This window comes from Macrobrachium nipponense, chromosome 22, assembly GCF_015104395.2.
Source record: "Macrobrachium nipponense isolate FS-2020 chromosome 22, ASM1510439v2, whole genome shotgun sequence".
NCBI classification, from domain to species: domain Eukaryota; kingdom Metazoa; phylum Arthropoda; class Malacostraca; order Decapoda; family Palaemonidae; genus Macrobrachium; species Macrobrachium nipponense.
In genome coordinates, this window is record NC_087213.1 from 33,599,268 (window position 1) to 33,616,361 (window position 17,094).

General features: G+C 37.8%; 1 protein-coding gene across 4 annotated transcripts in view; it reads right to left on the minus strand.

Annotated features, from left to right (window-relative positions):
- LOC135198587 (uncharacterized) overlaps positions 1–16,878 on the minus strand; it is a 93,176-nt gene extending 76,298 nt beyond the window's left edge. For all 4 annotated transcript variants that reach the window (XM_064226312.1, XM_064226310.1, XM_064226308.1 and 1 more), the window contains exon 1: positions 16,751–16,878. The gene's annotated coding sequence lies outside the window, so the exon portion shown is untranslated. The remainder of the gene's footprint in view (positions 1–16,750) is intronic.
- Positions 16,879–17,094: the final 216 nt, after the last annotated feature.

The following is a 17,094-nucleotide window of genomic DNA, read 5'->3' on the forward strand; positions in this document are numbered from 1 at the left end:
GTGTGGAGCCCATGGGAACAGTGGAGCGGTACGACAGGGCAGCCAAGAAGAAGGTTCCCATTCCTTGCCCATCTGTCATCCAGATGTACAACAACCGCATGGGGGGCATTGACAAGAGTGACATGTTGACACACCTGTACAGGACCCCCTTCAAAACAAAGAGGTACTACATGAGGCTCTTTGCTTACCTCCTTGACTTGATCATCTGCAACGCCTGGATTTTGTACAGAGGGATTGCCTGGCTTTGCAGGAAAACCCCAAGCCGCTCAAGGACTTCCGTCTGGATATCTCCAATTGGCTCAGAAGCTTCAAGTCGTCAACCTTCAGAATAACCAGGAATTCTCTTGGCACCAGAGATTTTACTTTGCCAAGAAGGGGCCAACGGGCAGTTGTGCCAAGTATTGAGACACGCCAGAATGCCACTGCCCTACACATGCCAAAGCATGTCTCCATGAGGCAGACTTGCAAGTTCTGTTCTGGTGCAGGCCACATCCACAGATCCCGCTGGATGTGTGAGGATTGCAAGGTGGCCCTTTGCCTTACTGAAGAAAGGAATTGTTTTGCTTTGTTCCATAAGATTTCGAAATAAGTTGTTTGTTATGAGAGTTGTTTATAGTGTTTTGTCTATTTTTATACTATTTTTGTATTATTTTATTTACAGTGTTTTGTGTATTTATATACTATTTTTGTATTCAAGTTTTTTTTATAGTGTTTTCTGTATTTTTATACTATTTTTGTATTTATTGTATACTTATTTTTTATATTAATTAAATTGTAAAGCCATATATGTGTTTCATATACATTGTGGAACAAAAAAGTGATTCCCCTCAATAATAATCATATGTTTTGTGGGCGAATCAACATTATTTATAAACTTGAAAAAGTTGCCCGCACGGGCCCAATAGATCCCATACGGGATGAGCGTGGTCCGCCTAAGGTCGCCCGAGGCTCCCATACGGGATACTTCATTGCATGCAATTATTTCGCTTACTTGGAAATTTTGTAAAAGTGCACAAGAGTAAAAAGGTCTTGTATTTACTCATACTATAACATACTAAAAGGATTTTTTAATATTTCCCATAAAACCCAGGGTGGACTTTAAAGGGTTAAAGATGGTTCTGCTTTTGAAGACATTCTCTGACATTTCGAGAGGCCTCCCATTTCTTGATATTTTACTTTCACTTAATCTTTATAATTCTATGGGACTTTCAATGCTTATCCATGCCTGAAGTTCACCTACATCAGAGGACAAGGAGAGAAATTTTGAAGTAAAAATGTTATATCGAGCTTCAGAAAATTTTAAGTTCCTGAAAATTGAAGCATAACTTACTGAAAAAACTTACCATATTAGATCCACCTATGCAAAGGAGCTATTAAATTAGCCGATTCAAATTTTTCTATGCACTTTAACTACAAAATTCTCACAATTATTTTATGTACTTACCTTAACATTTTAGTAATTAAATCATTAAACAAGGTTTAACCCATAGATATAAAAGCCTAGATGCCGCATCGGCCGGCCGGACATACGTCATCAAGTCCGCCATCTTGGCGCGGTAATTCAAACAATGCAGCAGGCTGCAGTATATGAAGTTTTTTCGCCACTATTCGCTTAATATTGCACGGATTTTTTTCGCCACTATTCGCTTAATATTGCACGGATTTTTTGTCTAATGGTTCGTTGCAAATCTTACATAATTCCCTACAAGGATCTAATAAAATAAAGTTGTTCCTTATTGTTTGAAAGTTAACTTGCAATGACTGTTTTAGCAGGTAGGGGGAAGGGGGGCTAGTTGTACACAAATGTTAATATTTTCCCATAACTATTGCTGTAAACAATAATTTGAAATGCTGTGATAAGACAGATTACTAAAGTAGGCCTACAGCTATGGATCTGTGCAACTTAAGTAAAATCTTTGTCTCTCTAAGTGCTCTGTTAAAAAATCCCCCAATATCATTTTTGGCACAGGCCTACAAGTTTAAGTCATAAAACTGTAGGGTTGAGCCCAAAATAAACTACAGTAGGCCCTAGAATAACTAGGATTTCTGGGTTATCTAGCCTTTGCATCTCTGCCTGCTCCTTTGAGCCTGGGGGGTGGTGGGGGTTCTTCCAATTTTTTGAACAGGATGCTCCTCAGTGAATCAAGGGGGTATCAAGAGACCTCGTCTAGTGGCAAAAGTGACCTATCTCTAGACCTAATTTTATATGGTGAAATAATTATATAGAACTTAAATTTTTCACAAAACTACCTTTAATTTGCTCAGACTAGGATATATCATTATGGCAAGCATTAACAGTTCAATATAGCTCATCTCTAGACCTGTGTTGTCAAGGACCCAAATTATTATACCTTATTTGGGATAAGGGCCTGGGCCATCTCTATACTTCTACCCTTCCAGAAGGGGACCCATCTATAGACCAAAATTGCCAAAATGAGCCAATCCTGACGAGCAACCCTATATACCCGGTCATAGTACACCCCCCCCCCCCCCACCTCCGAGCCTTTCAGCCTAGGCCACAATCATAAGGCCAGTCTAATTTTTTTCAGCTAACTGTTCATTGGTTTGGTCACACATATAAATTTAAAGCTATGGGTGGCCTTATGGGTCATTAAGCCTATACTTTGAAGTAACAACTCTCAAAATGTATTGCACAATGATTTATTTTCATGATATTTGTTCTTACATTGAATGTATATATAACATTTATTGTACATCTGTGCATTTATTTATAAATATTCCCAGCAGTTTAAACAAGTTTTTTTTTTTATTGCTGTTTCCAACTGTTTAATGATACTACATTGTAATGATAATTATATGCATTGATATGAAATTAGCAGGCTATATCAAAAAATCAACAAAAACTCATTATGGGCCTTGCTTGGCCATTTAGTTCTTATTACAAGGACCAGATTAACACTAATATTACATAGCTATAATGCAGTGAAAGAAATCTAGAAACATCAAATTAGTGTCCAACATACACTATTTACCCTATTGACCTAATGGCCCTTAAACAATATTGCTTTAACCATTTTTTTTCGTAGGCTGTCTTATCACAGCATTTCAAATTATTGTTTACAGCAATAGTTATGGGTAAATATTAACATTTGTGTACAACTAGCCCCCTTCCCCCTACCTGCTAAAACAAAGTCATTGTACGTTAACTTTCAAACAATAAGGGACAACATTATTTTATTAGATCCTTGTAGGGAATTATGTAAGCTTTGTAACGAGCCATCAGACAAGAAAATCTGTGCAATATTAAGCGAATAGTGGCGAAAAAACGTCATATACTGCACCCTGTTGCATTGTTTGAATTACCGCGCCAAGATAGCGGGCCTGATGACGTGCGCCAGCCTATTCAGCTAGCGGCCGATGCGGCATCTAGGCTTTTATATCTGTGGTTTAACCTACTTTCAAGGCAACATGTCCTAAAACAAATATGTATTTTATCATGCACAGTAAAGTAGCCCTCAAAACCTTTTCCTGACAAAATGTTTTAAATTCGGATTAAGAAAAAATACAGCTTTAGTAAAGCCAGACTCCAATGCAGTTTTTATTTCCTAGTTTATATTAAATTTCTTTCAAGAAGTAAACGAAATATCTTTCCAAATCCAGCTTCACTGTTTAGCATAAAGAATTTTAAGGAAATTGTTGTAGAAGCAGTGTTAGCTTGAAATAGGTTAGCTATGCTCCTAGTCTAAAAACATTAACTCCCTACACTGATTAAAGACTGGAAGGGGAAGCGAAATGGATCTACCATGATAACATGTCATTAAGAGTTTCAAGCTACTGAAATTTAACAGAACTTACTAAAAAGCAAAAAAAGTGAAAAATGCATTCTTTGAGACATTCCAGGATTTTCTAATATGTCCAACAGGATTTTCTTACTGTCTAAAAGAATAAAATGTTAGCGTCAAACATGGAAAGAAATGCTAAAAGTCATTTTTCTCTTGTAGCATTTCCAGGATTGAGTAACCATGCAAAATTTAAAGTCCACCGGACAAAGGGATCAGGTAAAAAAAACCTGAGATACTTAGAAAGATCACTGCTGCTCTGATCATGTAAGACTGTACTGCCCCAGGATTAAGTAATCATGCAAAATTTAAAGTCCCTCAGACAAATGGATCAGGTCGAAAACCTGAGATTTTGGGGAGATGTCACTGGAGGGTCACTAGAAGTCAATACTGACCCACTGATCATGTAAGGTTGTGTTGCCCCCAGGATTGAGTAACCAAGCAAAATTTAAAGTCCACTGGATGAAGGGAGCAGGTTGAAAGCCTGAGATACTAGGAGAGGTCACTGCAGGGTCATTAGGTCAATGCTGACCTACTGATTATGTAGGTTGTATTGCCCCGGGATTGAGTAACCATGCAAAATTTCAAGTCCATCAGATGAAAGATCAGTTGGAAAATAGTTACTAAAATTTGACCAAGACAAACCATACACAAAAGCAAGCTAAATAGAAAGCTCTTAAAAATATCCACTTCAGAGCTCAAATAATGGCTATACACTTGAACTAAAAGCTTGCTTTCTTTAATGGATCAGCCAAGCTCTTCAGAAGTGACCTTAAGGTTGTGTGGGTGGCCCTCCTAGGACATTACCTATGTGACCACTCCAAAGGGCCCACTAAGTAAAGCCTAATCCTTCCATCTCCATTTCGGATGTCGGATAAATAAATATTAGTAGGTTATACATTGTCCTTGTGCAACTAAGCACTTAATAGAAGTAAACATGTTAAGAGTGCCAAGCCTTGCCTTGTTATAGTATACATTTACATTTTTGAAACACGAGTATATGGCCCCAACCACTTTAACCAGTATACATAAAGACTGGTCAAGTACACCCATGCTTAATTTCAGTTTACTTTAACCACCACTCCAACAAACTGTGTGCAATGCTATTTCTTGTCCAAGAAGGCAATGACAAGTGTACAATAATCTTCATTAATTACTAACACTAACCATGGTAGTAAAGCATATGCATAACTCCAAGAGGCAGTAGTTGAAGTTGTCAATTAGTTGCAAAAACAATTGAAGTGCCACTCTGAAGACCAGGTGTCAAGGCAAACAGGTTTCCTAAGCAAGGTTAGATTATGGTTGGTCTATGTTAGGATGATATCCTACAATAAATACCTTTGGGGGAGATTAGCAAATAACACTGTGGTGGGTATTTCTTTAGAATTTGCAGTTTCCTATAGTATTTTAGTTGCTTATTAACAACTTTCCATTAGTTTTGGGGGGATCTGCTGTAATTAACCTGTAATCTACCTTAGAACTATCCAAAGGTAAAGGGAACCCGTTGGGGATGTGGGGTTTCGGGTGGGAGAGACCAAGAGAAGAATTATTACCCCAGAACACTATCCTATGGTAAGGGGGACTTATGGGAAAGCAGGGCTAAGGTTGGGGTAAATCACCTGGATGAAGGTTGTACTGCGTTAAGTGTTATTTCTTGTTCTATATGACATTTGGAACACGAGATACAAGCAAAAATAGACAAACCGAGAATGTAGCCATTTCAGTCAAATTTCATCTAGTGCTACTAGACCGAATGCTACGGTGCATGTGCCATATTATAGGGGAGCTTTTGGTTCACACACCAACTTCTAAGTGAGGGAAACAGAGGGAGGTTTTTGGGGGGAGACACACAGACCCCATATAAAAATGGGTTAAAGCTGGGGCGAAGATAGACTGATGAACACGTATCCAACCAATCACGTTACAACTTCCTGTAACCCCTGTGGCAAATGGTGCAAGTAATATTACCACTTGCCAGTAAAACCCTTCTTGCCAAGAATCTTAAAAATTGCGAATAAGGCGCAAAGTCCTGTTCCACCACCCCTTTAAACAGGCCCCAAACATTCTTTCGACCAATCACAGGCTTGGTCACCCACCCAGTATAGCCAAGCCAATTTAGGGTAATTCTATAGGAAAGGGCCGCACCAGTCCCTAGGAAAGGGGTGCACCAGTTTCTGTGTTAAGCTGCTTAAAATGCTAAATTAACACTATCCTTCAGTATCATTAAATAAGTGAGGAAAACCCTTACAACTGCCAACAATCTTGGGGGACCACAGGTAATAACCAGGGTTTTGGGTGGGAGAGACTAAAACTTAAAAAATTTAGCGGTCATTTTCTGCAAATTCCTGATTTCAGTTTTGGCATGGAAGATGGGCGCTTCATGCCTTATCAGCATTTTGAAACATTCTTGGCAAGCACTTTTATTCTGGCAAGTGAAAATTTTTGTGCTGCATGCGCTTATCACTGGGGTTGCAAGGCCCTGGCTGTTCCACAAACTAGCCCATTTGTATGGCAGTATAACATGTTTTATGAGTGTGACCGTGGTTGGGTCGAGGTCACCAATGTTGTAACAGCTTTCACAAAGAAAAAGTTGTAAGTTTGTTTTCAGGAAAGTTTGCCACAGGAACACCAAGCTACTGCCACAATGAAGAAGGACAAAATAGCCAAGAGAAAATTTTCCACATCGATTGTGTAAGAATGGATCATAAAGAAACAGGGAAGTACAAAGGGTTTACCTTGTACGTATTGCATTTGTCACTTGTTTTAGTTATTTGTTTTTAGTCCTTGATGCACGCAGATACAGACATCAGTTTGTAGTTGACTGGGATACAGAGCTCCTGTAACTTAATGGGATACAGAGCTCCTGTAACTTAAGTTTATTTGCAAGAATTTTTACAAGAATTTTTACATTTTAAAGTGACTTTTTTGGGACTAATAAGCATTTGGTAGATCTAAGCAGTTGTACTGTGGCAAACTAGACTATGCCAGGTGACGTTTTCCTATACAGTTTTACCTCCTGAACAAGAATTTAAAGTAACTTTGTTTGGCCGGCTGTAATTAACCCTTAAACGCCAAGCCGGTATTTCCAAAAGTGTCTCCCATATGCCGGCGGTGTTCACGAGTGACCGCCGAAGCGGAAAAACAAAGTTTTTCATAAAATCACCGCACGCTTAATTTCTAAGATTAAGAGTTCATTTTTGACTCCTTTTTTTTGTCATTGCCTGAAGCTTAGTATGCAACCATCAGAAATAAAAAAAAAATTATATATAAATATTGGAATATATGACAGCACAAAAAAAAATGTCATATATAATTGTATACAGATCGCGCTGTGAGCAAAACGGTTAAAAGCTAAAGTTAATTATTTTTTTGTTGTATTGTACACTAAATTGTGATGATTTTGGTATATAAATTGTAAAACTATCAAAGCAACACAGAAAATATCACAATATGATGCATGAATTCGTAACGCACGGACGTAAAGAAAAAAAAAAAAAAAAAAATAAGCAGTTTTCAAAAATTTTACCATAAATAGAAATATTGTGCTAGAGACTTCCCCTTTGTTGCAAAATGAAGGTAATTGATAGAATATTACTAGATAAACTGATAATGGAGCAGTTACATACCCCAAATCCACTGATTACTACGGCTATTACAACGCCGAATCCTACTGCGCATGCGCCAATCATAGGGCGCATGCGCCGTGATATAAGGGAGGTTTTGATCCACACACAAACTTCCTGAGGAGATAAATGATGGGGGTTTTGGTGGGGGGTACACATATTTAACCAAACATGTTGCATTATTAACCCTACATTGCGACAGGTTTTGGAGGGATTCATGCATTGTTACATATATTCCCTTTCCTCATTTGTTTTGTAATTGTGTAATATTACTTCAAGCTTTTATTTCAGTTCTGTATTCACAGTATTGTATAATATGTGCACTGACTTTTTCTCACTTCATAAAGTTGCCCTATATATCTTACATTATGATGTTACAATTGAGGGCATGTCCCTGAATGTCTCCTGAGGGGTGGGACTAGGAGAAGGTTTTCGGACGTTTCGAGACCTTTGTCATGACTTGAAAATTGATGGCATTACATTTTTACATTTTAACCATTCCAAATTACATGTGCATTTTTTCTCCCTTTTCTCTATATTCACCTTTACTTGCCTTTCTGATCCATAACAATTACTTGGATAACATTTTACTTTATATAATTACTTTCATATTATATCATCTTGGTCATACATTTTACTAGGTTAGGTAAGAATCCTAACCTATATGTTACACTTCTAAGATGTGTTTTTATGTAAGGGGGGGGGGGTAGGGGGGTTGGAGGTCCCCTGGTCAGGTAACATGTTCTATCCTGCCCCCCCAGTAAGGTAACATGTTCTACTAGGTTATATTGGTTAGGTTAGTATCCTAACTTATGTTACACTTCTTAGATTGTTTTTACATAAGGGGGGGTACGCCCCCCGGTCAGGTAACATGTTCTACTAGGTTAGGCTAGGCTAGGTTAGGTTGGTTAGGTTAGTATCCTACCCTATATGTTACACTTCTAAGACGGTCTTTATGTAAGGGGGGTATGGCCGTCATGTAACATGTTCTACTAGGTTAGGTTAGGTTAGTATCCTAACCTATATGTTACACTTCTAAGACTGTCTTTGTGTGAGGGGGGTCAGGAAACATGTTCTACTAGGTTAGGTTGGTTAGGTTAGGTTAACCTATATGTTACAATTCTAAGATTGCCTTCCCTAAGGGGGGTTACGGTAACACGTTCTACTAGGTAGGTTAGATTAGGTTAGGTTAGTATCCTAACTTATAAGTTACTCTTGCTTTAACTTTCCTTAAGGGAAGCTATGGGGAGCAGAGCACCACCAGTTAGGTTACACAATTTTTACAATTGTTCTCAGCATTTCTTGTTAAGTTCAATTACCCCCCTTAACTGGCCAATCTGAACCTTGAAAATTGATATTTCATTCATTATTCACTAAAATGGCCTCTTGACTTGTACTTTATAATTTATACTGGAGTGCCAGACATGTAAAACCCTGTATATATATAATATATACACGTTCATTTTTTTTTTAAACTTAAAATATTTACCCCGCTCCATCCTCCCTACCCTGTTTTGCGCAACTCCCCCCGCCCCATTTCCTCCTGAAAATGCTTGCCGGGCCGTGCATTTCATTTCAGTAATCAACCGACCACGATGGCAGAATCATTCCCTGGCACCTCCCACTCCTCCAGGCCAATTACCAACTCGACTCTACTCTACCCAGTACTTGTGTTAACAGCTTCCTTAGTTATAAGGACTTTTCAGTCCATTACTCAGGGCAGTATGAAAGGTTGGTAATGTACAGTCAAAATCACAGACTTGAGAAAACAGGTATTTTGCCCTCGTGTCGACGAATGTAGGCTCGACTTACAAAGGAAGGCGTTTATGTAGCATTTAAGGTAAAGTTCTTAATCTTTATGTACATTATTTAGTTATATCAATTGTTATGGTGTTCCTAAGGTTTATTGCTCTTGATGGTGATATTTATTGGGAATTATTATTTCACATCATATGCTAGCGTGGCTTTACCAACTCGTACCTGTGCCTTCCTCTCCCTGTATCCCCCCCTTCTTAAAGGACATAAGGCTCCCTGTTGTTTATGTATCCCACACCGCCTACTAGCATTCAAATATGGCTGTTTAAGTTTCTAGGCCCCGAAGCAAAACTTCGAAGATTGTTCAGTTGAAGTAGACTATGGCAGTTGAAATTTACCTTTGAACTCTGTACATTGGTACATCGCACCCCTTGTACCTTCATGTTGTTTTCAAAGGTAAATTACGCTTTAATTACAGTCTACCGAATATTACTTTAAATTTTTGTTCAGCAGGTAAAATAATATAGGGAAACGTCAACTGCCATAGTCTACTGTACCGCGGAATGCTGGCTTAGAATTACCAAGCATTTCCTCACTTAATGACTAGTATCTAAGTATTCTATACACTATTCTCCATAACTCTAGGTAACTACTTTTTTTATAAGCCCATGCACCCCTTTCCTATAGAATTACCCATTCTAATTTTTTTTACATAAGTTAACTAGGAGTTACGGTCCAGTCAACACTGGTCTTTCTATTCTTAAGTAGACTAATTTCCCCCATTACACGAGATTACAGGTCTGTTAAAATTAGGGTGATTTCAGTTTATGTCACTGCAATAATTACATCAAAATATTTTCATCATATCGTCGTTACGTGCCTACCCCATATGAACGAAAGACTTGGGGTTACTGCTTAAGGCAAGTGCTTTTTGTGATTTACAGTCACTGTCCAAACCTTCTTCTTGATGAGGTCATTCTAAGTGAATTTATTTTGGTATTTTAAAGAAGCAGTCCGCACGGACTGCAAAGAATGTAACCGGGGATAAGACATCCTCTACGGATTGGGGCGTCCAATGTATTTTGCAGTGTTTAGTCTGGCCCCTGGAGGGTTAATTACAGTCGTCCAAATAAATATTACTTAAAATTCTTGTTCAGTAGGTAAAACTGCATAGAAAAACCGCAACTGCCATAGTCTAGGCCGCCGCGGATAAGTACCCTAGGTCTAACTATTTTTCCTATAGTTTAAGTGCTTTTGATGTGTTAGTGGTCTTTGTTGATCAATTGGTAGATCTAGGTAACTCCAAATCAGTTATTTCTTTGTAAATTATAGTTACCTATAGTATTTGGGTTGCTCCAAATCAGGTATTCCTTTGTAAATTGTAGTCACCTATAGTATTTGGGTTGCTTATAAAGAATTTACCATTAGTTCTTGGGGGGGCAACTGCAATTAACCTCATGGGGCTAGTACTAAAGACTACGAAAAGCATTGGATGCCCCATTTCCAAGTGGCTTTTTGATTTGCGGGACCGTTCCTTGCAGTCTGTGCAGAGTTATTGCCTAGAATTACCGATCAATTAATTGTTATTTATGCATAGGTGTGTGTACCCAACACACCCCCCCTTCTTTCCCAACTCATACCTTTCACTACCACCACCCCCTAGTACCCGACCCACTATCCCTCAGCCACTTCCTTCCTTGGAACATATGGTTCCCTGGTGGTTTGCACTTCCATCGCCCTCTATCAGAACACTAACATGGCCGCTTTGTTTATGCGTGTTCTCCCTCACCCAAAACACCTAATACCCAGTTTCCCCCCCCCCCCCATCATTGTTGGGTAGCGACAGGAGGTAAATATCTGTTGACCCCCAAAAGATTAATAATGCTCCATCAAAAGCACCAAAACTGTAGGAAAATAAATTTTCAAAGCAAAAGTAGGTGCGGAGTCATTAGCTAGAAATACTTAGCTTTGAATACCATGTAACTACCATAATCTTGTCTCCGCTCAAGGGCTTATTTCACTATTAATAGCAGTTATTCACTACTTTCAAAACCCAAAACAGTTTCCTATTGATCTTAAATAGGGTAAACAATCACCGACTATCCACCATCACGCTGGCTGGGTCTTATTCACTATATTCAATTGGTGAAAAGAATACAATTACAACTCTAAACATACCATTCAAAAGATTGAAGTTTCATCAACAATGTGATATATGAAAGCCCCATACAAACTAAAATAAGCCTGTGACGCTCTTCGTAAAATATGTTTAGGGCAGTTTTGAAATCCAATATGTCGTGTGGCTGGCCGGTCTAATCACGGACTGTCCGCCATCTTACCCAGCCTTCCCAGCACTTATTTGAACAATGTTAGCGTATATATGGAAAGTTTATTGATCTTACTCAAGATTGCAGTTGTAATCAGCACAATAAAACAACATTCTGTTGACTATATTAGTAAAGTATGAAACTTGTTATTCCCGGGGTCATGGTTTGAACCGAATTCATTTTTACCTTCTAATCGGTGGTTTTATCCTTAATGCCATCACAACTGAAAATCCACAGTGCTTATTTGATTGTAATAATACACATTTTGGTCTTAATTCACTCCATATTGCACTTGAACCATGTTGCTGTTCCTGGTTCCTAAGCGCTCACTCCACAAACGGTTACGAGCAGCAGCAGACGACACTGTTTATAATGTGCAAAGCTTTATTCCCTTACTGGTTTACTTTACTCATTATTTAGTTTAACTTTACTTTGTTATTTCAAAATGTTTATTTACTTCATGTCATTATCCCTTTTTTGCAAACAAATTACCCCGAAAAATTAGATATTTCTAAAAATAGATACAATCCAATGTTTCTGACCTTGTCGTACATCTGGTTGCCGAAAATCTCAGTGCAGACGACTATCTGTGATTTTAAATATAACTTTTTTTTGATCACCTGAAGAAAAGCGACCCCAACACACGCTGGGGTCGCTTTTCTTCAGGTGGAAACTATTGGGGTCTTTTCTTAAGGTGAGGAATTAACAGGGGTTACAGTAAGGCCGTGGAGGAAAGGCGCTTCGCACCTTCTCCGCATATTTAAAGATTCTTGGGAAGCTCAGTATGTTCTGGCAAGAAGTAATGTTGCGCTGCGCGTGCTAGCCACAGGAGTAACAGTAGGCTTGATTATTTTTGTACTGAAATTGCAAGACAATACGCTTTTTAATTAACTATTGATTGATTGTCTAAATTTGTGTTTTTAACAAATGTTTAATAAAGAAGTTTATAATGAATATATATCTATTTTTCCTCCTTTTCTCTATATGAGCTAAAGTGGGTCACCTGAAGATTGGAGACACCAACAAGCAGGGGTCGTTTATCTTCAGGTGGATAATATTGGGGTAATTTCTTCAGGAGGAAAATATTGGGGTCTATTTTCTTCAGGAGAGGTATTTGGGGTCTCTAATCTTCAGGTTATCCTTTTTTTTGCAAGCACTTTTCATTGATTTAAGTCTATATTAGTATTTTTATTTTTTTAATAACTATATGCCAGAAATAAATGTAACCTTTAATGTTTGCATGCTAAGAATGGCAAAATCTTTGTTGCCACATTAGTGGATCTTCACACAAACGCCGATGCATTACCATAAACTGTTTCCATGAATTCTAGTTGTCATAGTAATGCTATAATGATAAAATTGCTTTAATATTTATGTATATATACTTTCAATACATAGGATAACTTCACCAATTTCCAAGTTTCGTGCAAGTCTTATACCCAGTTTGGAGGGTGAACACATACCAATTGGCAACAGAGAGAGAGAGAGAGAGAGAGAGAGAGAGAGAGAGAGAGAGAGAGAGAGAGAGAGAGAAGAGAAGAGTGAAGGGGAGTGAAGAGGAGAGGAGAGAGATGAGAGAATGGAAGATGAGAGAGACGAGAAGAGAGAGAGAGAAGGGAAGATGAAGGAAGGAAGAAGGACAGGGGTGGAGGTGGGGGGAGAGGGTAAGTGGAACTTTTTATGCATCTTCGTATCAATTTCTGGATAATGGAGTTTTTGTCTCTTGGTACAAGGACCAAGTGTCCTATTCTTTACGATTAGTGATTCACGATACCCTTATAAATTACGGCACTGGGTGTAATACACTATAGTTACAGAAATATTGCCAAAAAATGTGCTTGCACTGTTTCTGAAACCCATAGTAGGTATGCTGCTTAGTTGTCAATCAAGTTTTTTGAAATAAAGTACTTTTTACAAGCTAGCTATTTTATAAATTTGTATTTTTCTCAAAGCATATGCCCCTCAATGCTAACTTTCCGCTTTTAAAGACTTTCTGGTCATTGCAAATTCGGCCCCATTAATTTCTTATGGTGCGAAAACAGAAAAAGAGGCCCAGGGATCAAAAGTGATTATGTCACTCTACGGCAGTAATCCGGCAGTAAAACATCATATATCCAAAAAGTAAATAAAGATATATATGCGCATTACAATTATTACAATTACATGAATAGCTGATAATCTGCATGAATAGCTGGTAAACTGTTCTGCAAGAAAGTTGAGTATAGCAATTCATTTACAATAGGTACGAAAGTCAAGATGTCGTGACGTCATAATACAGGACTTAAAAAATACAGGACTTAAAAGAACGTTCTAATTCTGAAAAATAATTAAATTTGAGTCAGAATAGTTACTTTTTCAATAACTAATATTTTCAAATTAATCAAATGTAAAATATTGATGTTTTACTATTTATTTAAATTACCTAGTGCACACTTCATAATCTTCTACCAAAATAGTAGTTTCCTTAAAAAATTTGTTTCCTTAAAAACGTCATGGCCAGTGACTGTTCCGAGTGTTGTGATGAAAGTGCCCCAGCATCTATGGGTAAACGTGGTGTGCGGATTTATCACAGGAAATGGGAAGTTTGTTGACGCAAGCGACTCCACAAATATCGAGATGGTGTCAATCTTCTAAAATATTTAAGCGCAAGTAAAAATTTCTAAAGCATTTTGGCGAGATTTGCACTGCGTTGGCCACCCTTTTCACTACCCTCTGTTTAAAGCTTTAAATTTGGCCTTAATTTCTAACTTTGGAGAAAATACTTACTTTGAAAGGAGAGTAGAGGTCTTTAACTCCGTGTCTCACCAACAAGAAGTCATGACTGATGCCCATCTACGGTGTCACGACGCATTACAAGTACTTTTTCGGAGAGTGGCAAGCCGTGACCGTCTGTGTGTTGGCCAAGTCCATGATGATGTTTACCCTACTAGGGTAAAAAAAATCACTGACTACCAACCCTTATCACACTAGACGGGTCTTATCCACTATATTTAATTGGTGAAACAAGAATTCAATTACAACTCTATGCATACCATTCAAAAGATTGAAGTTTCGTCAACATAATGTGATATATGAAAGCCCCATACGAACTAAAATAAGCATGTGACGCTCTTCGTAAAATATGTTTTAAAGGAAGTTTTGAAATCCAATATGGCGGCTACCGTGTGGATGGCAGGGTCTGGTCACGGATGGACTTAATCTTTGAGCCTTCCCAGCACTCATTTGAACAATGTCAGCGTATATATGTAACGTTTATTGATCTTACTCAAGATTGCAGTTGTAATCAGCACAATAAAACATTTTGTTGCCTATATTAGTGAAAGTATGAAACTCGTTCTGATAAGTGTTCATTACAGAAATATTGCCAAAAAACGTGCTTAGACTGTCTCTGAAACCCATAGTAGGTATGCTGCTTAGTTGTCAAAGTTTTTTGTAATAAAGTATTTTTTACAAGCTAGCTATTGTATAAACTTGTATTTTTCTCAATCAAAACATATGCCCCTCAATGCCAACTTTCCTCTTAACGACTTTCTGGTCATTGCAAATTCGGCCCCATTAATTTCTTACAGGGCGAAGACAGAGGCCCAGGGACCAAAAGTGATTGCGTCACACTACGGCGGTAATCCGGCAGCAAAAAATCTTCATATATCCAGAGTAAATATTAATGATGTATATGCGCATTACGATTATAACAATTACATGCATAGCTGATTATCTGCATGAATAACTGGTAAACTGTTCTGCAAGAAAGTAGAGTATAGCAATTATTTACAATAGGTATGAAAGTCAAGATGTCGTGACGTCATAATACAGGACTTAAAAGAACGTTCGGAATACAGGACTTAAAAGAATGTTCTAATTCCGAAAAATAATTACTTAAATTTGAGTCAGAATAGAGTTACTTTCAATAACTAATATTTTCAAATAAATCAAATGTAAAATATTTATGTTTAAATATTTATTTAAAAAATTATCTACTAGTGCACGCTTAGTCGTCGTCTTCTACCAAAACAGTTGTTTACTTAAAAACGTCCTGGTAAGGGACCGTGTTCCGATTGTGGTGATGAAAGTGCCCCAACATCTGTAGGTACAAGTGGTGTGCGGATTTATCACAGGAAATGGGAAGTTTGGCTGACAAGCGACTCGGTAAACATCAAGATAGCGTCAATCTTCTAAAATATTGAAGCGAAGTAAAAATTTCGAAAGCGTTTTGGTGAGATTTCCACTGCCGTAGCCACCCTTTTCACTACCCTCTGTTTAAATCTTAAAATTTGGCCTTAGTTTCTAACTTTGGAGAAAATACTTACTTCAAAAGGAGAGTAGAGTTCTTTAGCTCCGTTTCTCACCAACAAGTCGCGACTGATGTCCAACTCCGGTGTCAGGACGCGTTATAATGTACTTTTTCGGAGGGTGGCATGCATTGATCGTACATGGCCTGCTGCAGGCCATGCGGTGTTTTACCCTATTCCATTTAGCCAAGGGAATTAAAGAAAAGTCATTATTGCAATAACGAGAATCAAGCCACAAAAACAAGTAACCTGAACAATCATTTGCTCTAAATATTTGTAGAGAAAAAGTTATTGGTCTTTAACACTTGCACAGTAGAATACACACTAGGTAAAATCTAAAGCTGGAAATCACTTGGGGTAGAGATTGGTAAAATGAAAAATGCATTATTCAAAATCAGTAAGGGGAGAAAAGTAAGAATGCATCCTAAATTGGAGCTAACCTAATTAAGCAAACTTTAAACCATACTAGCCAAACAACTACATAAAAAATGACAAGTCAATTTCTAAACTTCAGTGGCATAAACCACTTCTTAAGCTTTAAAACAAATTTCATACCCTTTTACCAAACTTAACCGGCATTTAGTTTTCTTATTTACTACTAATTTCTACCTCAAGTAGGTCGCCGAGCAATAGTTACATAGGCTACATCTACCAGTAGTACAACATTCAAGCTATCTAAGGCCTAATATGAAATCTGAGAACTCTGATATGCAGAATCATTGAGAAATTCGTTCGACGACAGCTGTTGTCAAATTTTCAGAGTTGTAAATTGATATTCCTAGTAGGTAATAACAGGCGCTACCTATCCTGAGTGGTTGCACATCCACAAATACATCCTATATTAAAATGAACTGTACCCGAGACCCCTTGCTGATCCATTTCTCTGTCACAAGGAAAGGATTACAAAAATCACAATCTAAAAGATATAAATCCAAGTCCAACAAACAGTGACTTACTAAGTAAACGGCGTTCGGAAGTCTTTTCCACTCACACAATAGTAACGGACTAGTAACGTTCCAGGCCTAGGTTGAAACTGATAAAAACAAACAAAAGCTGTTTTCGATGCGTTGCAAGGACTCGTGAGTCATAAAGGAGGAAGGGAATGTTTGACTGCATCCAAAATCCTTGGGAAATAAATACGTTTTCTTTGTCTCCTTTTTCTTTTGTTTTCTTTTGATATTTTGGCTGTATTCCATACATTATATAATATATTTTGGTAAAAAGTTACACTACTATATGAGATAATGGTTTTGGAGATTTTACAATCAACTATGAGGATATCCATGGTATGATTTAACCT